The 10,000-nt window shown below is 35.9% G+C and overlaps 1 protein-coding gene across 1 annotated transcript in view; it reads right to left on the bottom strand.

Annotated features, from left to right (window-relative positions):
* The window catches only part of LOC135217187 (ileal sodium/bile acid cotransporter-like), a 93,578-nt gene extending 86,332 nt beyond the window's left edge, over window positions 1-7,246 (bottom strand). Inside the window, exon 1 of the mRNA XM_064252908.1 lies at window positions 6,976-7,246. The gene's annotated coding sequence lies outside the window, so the exon portion shown is untranslated. The remainder of the gene's footprint in view (window positions 1-6,975) is intronic.
* Between the last annotated feature and the right edge of the window lie 2,754 nt (window positions 7,247-10,000).

The raw sequence follows: 10,000 nt of genomic DNA, 5'->3' as shown, positions 1-10,000 counted from the left end.
CATAACTCATTTCAAGTTTCAGGTACAAGTATATACACACATACTTATCTTCTAGAGTGTGTATTTTTGTATGTGTATATTATACACATATATAATGTATATGTATATGCACACATATTATTTATAGTAATCTAGTATAACCCTCGGTTTAAAAAAACAGACAAGATAGAAAAGTTAGTGGCAAGCCGAGGAATAACCCACTGTCACTGTTGACCTATTTAGCGAACTATGTTCGTAACAGTTTGTGGTTTACAGTGGGGCATATAGCAGGAATGAAATAGGATAACAACCAGTTTAACGTTTGATATTATTAGCAAAGTTTCCGAGGCACTGTATCTTATCATTTATCGAGTCATTTATATTTCGAGAGAAACAGACCATAGCAGTTGGCAATAGTGATCACCAACTCACACTGCGACACTAGAACTGAAATTAAAAGCACCAAACATCAAAATTGATAGAAAATCTAGGTTTAATACAGTAAAACTTCTTGAAGAACAACCTCATATGAGACTTTTGCAACACAAAGACGAAATAACTTTGCAGTTCTAAAAATCGCAATTAAGAAAGAGCAGATACTGAATGAGGGCTAATTTGAAATCAATAATGAATACTAATCTGATGGAAAAGAACCAACTGACTAAAGCGTGCTGAGTAGGATACTGTACTCAAGCATAGATAATCAAATTATAGATCAAAATGAGATTAGAGACCACTTACAAAAACAGGCTGATGATGATGACAAAGCCGTGTATTTAGGAAGTATAGTACTGTTGTTAGGAAAGCCAGCAGAATTATTAATTAAATATTCACAGGAGAAAAGTATATTACCTGTCAAAAGCAGAGATGGGTCTATACTAACACTGGAAGATGAACGACAAAACTGGACAGAACATTTTTGGGAAGGCAAAAACAGAGAAATGAAGGGAGATTATTCGATGAATACACAAGTAGCTGAAGAAGACGTGAATGTACTTATGAATGGATTTAAGGATTTCGAAGCAAGATAAGTAATAAAGAAACTTAGGAGATGGAAAATAAGAGATTGTCTTTCACCTACTATCCTTGAATTTCAATTCGGTAAGTAAGCTTTAAATTATAAAACAATTATTTAAATTTTTCCATAAAGAAAAAGACAAATTTTTCAACGGATGCATTTATAAATTTGCTTAGTTTCCATTTTCCTCCTTAGGAATAAAAAAATATTCTTAACTATCACATTCAAAAACAATAAACTTGTCAGCATTCTCTTCAACCTGAGGAATGACCCCGGGTTCTGTGGGAAGTTCAGTCAAATTTAGGAACCTGTGTTCCCCACGGCCAGAAAGACTACAGAACAGAGGCCTCCTCCCTCCTCCTTACTAATACTAAGGAAAGAGAAAAGCTCACTCCTACTTCTCAGATGACCTGAAGACACTTGAATCCATTCTGATAAGTCATTACATCACTACATTGAAAACCATTGATTTTGAAATAATTCACGTCCTCCAATTTATAACTGCTGGCAATACATGCATACATATCTATATATTTAAAAAACCACAGTAGATGCACGTGACTTCATTAAATATGATAGCAATTTCACCTTTTCAGTCTTTCGGAAATCAAACTAACATTGCCTCTTTGGATCATTACTACTCCAATCACCATCAAAATGTTAAATTCTGTTTTTTCTGGGATGTTCCTAAGGGCTTTACGTGTCTGAAGACCGCACTTTATTGAAGCTGAGATTAAAACTATTTACGATATTGCACTGAAACTTAAATACCCAAGGACTTTTGTAGATGCGGCATGGAAATGAGCTAGAAAAACATTTTATTTAACTAATGACAAACTTGAAATAGTAAGCATAACATTCTAAAATTACCTTATGATGACAGGTTTTTAGATATTCCTAGAATTTTAAAGCTTTTAACATAAATATTGTCTTCAGTAATATTAATGTCAAGAGTTTAGTGGTAAAAAATTCTCCTAAAGATCTTCCAGGCTGCATATATGAAATTCCCTGCAAAAAGTGATAAAGTCTATTACGGACAAACCGGTAAATCTCTTTCACAACGTCTCAAACAGCACCAATATTCTATGAGAACTGGGCAAATACCGAATGCATTATTCGTACATATGAGAGATTTAGATCATCCTATTAACTGAGTCAAGCAAGAGCCTTAATCCCATGTAATGACAGTTGAAAGGGATATCACTGAATCTTGTTTCATCAAGTCAAATAATGGAAATGTTCTAAATTTAAGTCTTGGTTTATTTAAACTTGACGCCTTCATAATGAAAATAGTTGTAGATAAATATAAGCAAAAAAATTAATATATTCAGTTTTTACAAGCTTTGGACTGTATGGATACTTTGTAGTTTCTGTTAGGGTTAAATCTATGTTTAGGTTTGTGACCGTGTGATATCCGATAATCCTGGATTACCTCTAACTTTTACCCTTTTGACAATTAACCATCTGGTATTCTTGATCTTGTTGTTTACCTGATAACTTTCTCTCCAAATGTATTTCATTCGTTCCTTGACAATGTCTTAATAAAGACGAAAGCGCTTGGATTTCTGACTATCATTTTCCTGTAGTATTCGCTAATATATATATATATATATATATATATATATATATATATATATGTATTATATATATATATATATATATATATATATATATATATATATAAGAATTATCAGATAACCATTAAGCTACAAATGCCTTTTAATATCCAACTCGCTCCACAGCCAATTGCTTACCAACGTCACTGGAACTCGATTAGCATATACATTATTTAATAAAAAATAGTGTATATACACAGCATAATGCATACATGTATATTATATAAACAAACACACTGCAATCTGGCGTGGGACCTGGCTATACAAGTGTTACGGTAACCACGCAACTGCCTCGCACGGGAAACACGGTATCCTTGGACGCACTCACTAGTAATGTCTTGTACCAAACGTCAAGTTTAGAGACATAGGCTTGGCGATTATATATGTAATATAAGGATATTTGGGCATATTTTCTCTTATACAATTGTTATTGAAGTCAATGGCATTTTCTGCAGTTACTAACTTCTTATCTAGACTCTCAATTAGTCTAAATTTCGTATATTTCTATGCTGGTAAGTTTTTTAGGAATGCGGGAAATTAATTCGGAATTTCGAGATTATTTTCAATTAACTTTTCTTTTCATTGGTCGCCTATGAAGTGCAACTTGCTCAGGGCTGAATTACAGATCAACTTACACGGTTTTTATTGCTGTTGTGCGGACGTTCGAATTTCCTACATGACGTCATGATGAATTTCAGCACCCAATGACGTGTATGAAATTCGACCAATAGAAATTCAACACCCCTATGACGTCAAGTGAGAAATTCGAACGTTCGCACAGCACCAACAACAACCGTGTATGCTGCAGCTGATTTGTAATTCAGTCATGAGGAAGTTGCCCTTGAGAGACGACGAAAATGGTCCGTCGACTGATAAAAAGAAAAATTAAATATAAAGAATCCCGAATGAATTTTCCTTATTCCTAAGAAGCTTAGCCATAAAGATAAGAAGTATAGACTCATTGAGAACCAGATAAGATAGTACCTGCTGAAAAGACCCACCAATGAGCAAGGGACAGGAATGCCCAATTGGATACAGACATCAAACAGGAATACTCTTGATTAGTCATTAGATGATGGCATGTTTATTCCTAGCGTTTTATAATCCATGATTACATCATCAGGGGTTCTAGAATTGAAAGCTAAAAACCTTTGACAAAATTTACAGAAAATATACACTAAAGGACACAGAGGAACAAGCAAAATACTGAGAAATTAATTAAAACAAACAAAACATATGAAAGACAAGTAAAAAATATATTTATATTTTAAAACACTAAAAATTTGAAATAATATCACGAGAATAAATATACAAAAGAAAAACAAGACAGCAAAGGGATTATTATTACGACAGGTATCAAGGAACAGTCGAAGTCTGAAGTGTTCAGTATTGGTATTTGGTAGTTCCAGTTTGGCTTGAAGTTCGTCCAGTTACACTCAAATCTCTGCTTTCAATGTCAGCTTCACGTAATTTCATGTGACTTCTAATGTTGGATTGTTCGGGTTTGGATATTTTTACCTCCGTGAGAAAACTTAACCCCCCTAGGAGAATTAATTCGTACTTATGTCTGGAATTTAGAGTTTGGGCTAAAAGGCCAAGCGCTGGGGCCTGAGGTCATTCAACGCTGGGAGAGAAATTGAGAGTATATGATTAGAAAGGTGCGGCAGGAGGAAAACCTCGTAGTTGCACTATGAAATAACTTTCAGGCGATCGGCTCATCACAAATCAAATCTACTAATATATAATTAAAAATGCCTCTTTTGGCATTATCAATGTTTAACAGTAAACAGTAGCCAAATGAAGCAGGGAAATGTCAGTAGATTCAGTATATGGATAATGGGAATGTGATATGCTTGTATATAAACGCTGGTTATTGACGAGGCATTGATAATTAAGTCTTAACGATTTATTAAGAACTGGAAAAAAAACAGTAGTGGGCGTTACTTCAGATCGTGAAAAACAGTTACAAGAATTAGCTTTACATCGACATTGAAATAACTAGAAAGCACCATGTAGAAAAAAAAAGGAAAAGGGAACAACGTACATGAGTGGTAACTATGTGGAAGCTCGGTGTTATCAGCGAAACGTCGTATTGACAATGTCAATATTACAGGCTACTGCATGACACGATGATTGCGAGAAAAAGGGGGTTGAACTTTCTTTCAGGGAATAGCTGCATTTTTACATGTCAGCGCCAAGGACAAGAATAATACCACTGCATTGGCTCTGCATATACTATATTTTAAAAGCCCTCGGTAATTTTCCAAAATTGAGACCGATATAATAACATGCATGAAAGGGATGGGAATAAACTATTGAAATAAAATGTGACCGAGTTATTATTGTTTTACCTGGTTCTAAATTGTTAAAATAACGTCAGGGTTGATTAGAATATTTTACAAAGACGTAAAAAAATTACCTGCCACTACGTTTTAAGTGTTAAAATCTCAAAAATGCAAAGGCAACTAAGCAGTTCTATAAATTGCCTCTTAATTGTTCAAGACATCTTCAGTCTCTTCCCAATCACAATAGCTTTGATATTCTTCCTTTGTATTGAAGTATTCAGACGAGTTGGGAATTCTCTGACGGTGTCCGTCTTTACCGGGTATATTTAAGGAACTCGCGTAATGTAGCCGTGGGGTAAGTAACCAGCTGCACCATGCCTCTTCAGCGCCTGCTGTTCACCATATTTTCACCAGAGCTGCTCTTGGAGCAAAAGACCGTCCTTGTATATATCCAAAGAACACTTCTATGCTCTGACTAAGAACGGACACCAACTAGACTTTATTTCGGGGAGTGTCGCTTTCTTTTAGTGTAGCAATGGCTGCTAGATTGCAAGTGGTTTAAAATTCAATAAAAGGTCCTCTCGCAAGAATGCTGTGTTTGATATCAGCCCGACGGTATGAAAGCTGAAACATACAGTCAATACCTCGGTAACTGTGAATCTGCGATAGATTTCAACATCGTTTTTCATAATAAGCACAGGGGGAGGGGGGGGGGGGGCCTTTCCAAACAATGCAAAAACCTCCAAATATTGCTGAAAATGTATCCAAGAACAAATTTTGACATTTATACATTGTTTACCCCCATTTCATTCATTAAGAGCAGAATCATTTATTACAACAATGCGACTTGTTAATGATTTGAATGCCATGCAATAAACCTACTTACTATCAGCTGGCAACAAAAATAGCACTAGAAAAACTACCTTCATCGAAATTTTCATCATAGTCTACAAACTCCATCACAAGTGAGTACAAATACCCCCTTCAAAAATTAATAAATAAAAACACATTGGTCCCTCAACCGCTCACTTATCACAAGTAAATGCATACAAGTCAACGACTAAGCCGGAGATAGTAGCTAACCGTTTCATCTTACGATTATCCTGCATTTACCAAACTCCTTCTCAACTTGTTTTCAACCTAGTTGTGATATGCATATGATAAGCTTCCGACATGATTATGACATTTTATTGTTTTCAGATCCACACCGAGATTTGACTGTCAATGAACCACGCCAATATTTTCCGACTTTTCACAGCATGCAACCCACCGAAATATTCTAAAGAAAAGCAATGGCCTAAAGATAATTGACCAGACACTGGGCTTAACACGTGAAATTATCACTAAAATTTCCAGCATTACTTAGTTCACTCGTCGAGAAAAGGGTAATTTCCTTTCAATATAAAAACGAACTTTTCGGAAACTTATTTTCAATCTCACTAGTCCATGCACTGTTAGCTATAAACTGCAATTTATAAAATTAATATTAACTTCTTTCCTATTGCTGGGGAAATAGCTTAGGGTCTACCACTTCACACGCCATTTATATTCAACGCTACACACACAGACACACACAAACGAAGGCGGGAGCAAATTATATTTACACATGCCAAATACCTCTATTAACACTGGCTTCTCAAATCACTGAGCGAAAATTAAGCGATTCCTACCCTGTTTACGCCAATTAATTGGGCCCATTCTCAAGTCTGGACACTAACAAACGGACTCTGACACTACTAAACGTCTCTTGTCTACTAAAGCAGACATAAAATGAAAGCAACTTTATTGTCCCTCTTTGTTATGAATGAAGTTATACGACTAGGATAAGGCAAAGTTCTGAAACGGTCAAGGAAAGCTGTGGCCGGTGAAGCGATGTTTACATTCGTGACGTTACCAAAACAGCCAGGAAGAACGTCAAAAAAAACTTTTTTCCCAGTGTGCATATATCAAACAAGTATTACAACACAAATTACAAAGAAACTGACGCCATGCTAAAACCGATGTCATGCCAATACTTGGTGGAAAATATTCTTTATTAAGAAACTAATATTCTAGCACGGAATATCGGTTGATTTACCTTGTAACTGCCGTTGATTCACACTCATGTGGCTTAACTGGTCTGGGAACGCAAATAATCCATATTTCAAAAGTCTAATGCGACAGTAGCATTCAAACTGCACAGAATGAATGAAACGCGTAGCACATTAACTCTGTCCCAACTTTACGCGAACACGCTCAGGAACTGACTGAACAGCTTGAGAGCGGCAGAGCCCGACCCCCGCCCCGAGTGTGGACAGTGGAGCCCAAGGCCCTGGACCGTCGCCACTGACAGAGTAAGAACTGATTGTCAGTGGCTTCACTCGGGTCGACCATACAAAGGCTACGAGTTTCATGCAGCCTGAACCAATCCGTTGCCTTGTATAAGAGCTCTTATGACTGTTCGCATAGAGTTCAACTTACGCTCGCAAGTCTGGCCTGGAATAATGGGCGTTTCACTGCTCTTTCCAAATATTTTGTTTTATTTCATGACATGCTTCGGTGCTAATTTAGGAGCGGCGACGCTGCAAAGGCAATGGCTGTTACTATTCAGATTAATCTCGTCTGCCTGCCTATAAAGCTAATTCACATAGGAAAAGTTCATACGACTTAATTGTACTTGCCCGTATGATGTGTGATCATAACACACTTGAAATATTCATTAACACTTCTGACTACAATCACTTAAACAAAATTCTGCATAAATCTGCAACGTGGATACCTACAAACGTGGGTATATGCATACGTCGTACAAGCCTTCAAGATTAAAAAAATATGGCATAGGCACGACGCACTATCTTGTTATTCCACCCAAATCTTTGGTCAAGTCGCGAGCATGAGGGACAGAGAGAGAATCAATGTAAACAAACTGATGCAACCATAGTTGTTTATGCAAAATTACCAAGCCATAAATTCATGTTTGAAATAACCATTCAAAACCTGATTAACTACAAAAGGGCATTTCTTATTTTTTACGTATCTTTACTTCCATTAATTCATTAACATTTTTCACTAACAAGATTCGATAGTTATTTTCCTTGGTTGTATAATTACAGTATAAAACTTTGGTCTTTCCCTCCTAATCGCATAGTTGAAAATACAAAGTATAAATGAAACCGGTGTTTGTTCAGTCCTTACAATAGCCATGCGGTTTTATTGATAGGATCTTGTCTTCATTGTTCGATATAGCAACGCTGCAATTTCTACATGGAATCTCAAATACAGTTTAATGTTTCATACCTAATTATTAACAGTTTATTTTTTCACTTACACACACACTCATATCCTTATGCTCACAAAACCTAAGCGACAAACCACATTTATAGGGCTCATGCCTTTGTATAAGGCGCCCTGTGAGGTTATGTTAGACCTGCGATAATTTTACGCTAAGTCGGTTGGTTATGACTTCCATACTCATTGGAGTGTCTTGGGTTTTGATGATAACTTACGAAGTCAGTATCTTCTTTGGTTATGACGACGGAGATGTTTCAAACTCATGATGATAATTCCTAAGTTCATTCAGTATCTTCTTTCTGATGTGAGGTTTCTAGTAGAAAACACAGAGTACCAAAAATATCTCTATTCTCTGAGACTACATGATGAAGATCAGATTAAATGGTACAGGTCTGCCAATGATGATGGCTAATTCAATTCTGACTACAATCTCGGTTACAAATCATAAAGGAAGCAGACAGTAGCTCGAACATACGAACATACACACAGATGACATAGATTACAAGGTCACGTAAGCCGTTTGAATTATAGGTCGCTGTGGTTGTCTTAAGCAGGAAGCTTGGATTACTGTTTTCAAAACAAATGAATGACCACAGGTGACGGCAACTAGACACTAACTGATTACAACACGGCATCTTAGCCTACTTTATCATATCTGGTCTGATCACATTCCTGCAAGCAAACTGGTTGACCTCTTGGGTCACTGGTTTTAATTAATCATAGTTTTAGTTTTTTTATATATGGAATAACATTCCATATATTCTGCTTATGTAGCACTTACACATTAACCATACCTAGGGAATATCTCATACACATAGGCAATTTTATGTAGTAATTAAGTGCATCTGTCTTTGCCAGGATTCGAACGTCTGCATTTTAGGTATGACGCAAGAAAGCATGAATTTATCCTTTTTGTTATGAAGAGAAATATAAATTGACTTATTCTTTTGCCAATATTTTCCTGTGGAATTCAACTCGACTCCACCACGACACTACCTAAGTTTGTAAGGATTTCTGTTCAAGATAGTTGGTTTTTCAGTCACACGTGACTTTCTTGTGCTAACAAATATTAATCCACTAATACTCCCTTATATCAAATTCATTATAATCTGGGAATAACTTGCATCCAAAGAAAATCACAACTTAGAGACATTTTGGCAGGATATATATATATATATATATATATATATATATATATATATATATATATATATATATATCTTTATTCTGAATAAAGTTCCTGGTTTCAAAGGAATGAACTTAACATACTGTATTTGTTTGCTTGTTTGTTTGGTGCTTTTACGTTGCATGGAACCAGTGGTTATTCAGCAACTGGACCAAAGACTTTACGTGACTTCCGAATCACGTCGAGAGTGAACTTCTATCACCAGAAATACACATCTCTCACTAATCAATGGAATGACCGAGAATCGAACCCGCGATCACCGAGGTGGGACGCTAATACCATACCAACCACACCGCTGAGGCGCTTAACATACTATATTCCATTGACCACCAAAGGGATAAGCTCAATTACGTATATATATATATATATATATATATATATATATATATATATATATATATATATATATTGTAACGAAGTGCCAAGTATCTGGTTACTACACTCACCATTCATTAACTGATACCTCACAAAAGCCAGACACCTGTACCCTCATCACAGGTATTAAACAACTGTATACTCTAAAGGCAACAGTGATCCCTTAACAACTTACCAGTATTGCAGAAAATGAGACTAAGTTCATCAAAACAGGTATGAGGTAATCTTGTAAGTAATTAAATTAATCAAAGGGCATCACTCCATCAACAAC

The sequence above is a fragment of the Macrobrachium nipponense genome, chromosome 7 (assembly GCF_015104395.2).
Source record: "Macrobrachium nipponense isolate FS-2020 chromosome 7, ASM1510439v2, whole genome shotgun sequence".
Lineage (NCBI taxonomy): Eukaryota > Metazoa > Arthropoda > Malacostraca > Decapoda > Palaemonidae > Macrobrachium > Macrobrachium nipponense.
This window is presented reverse-complemented; position numbering and strand designations above follow the sequence as displayed.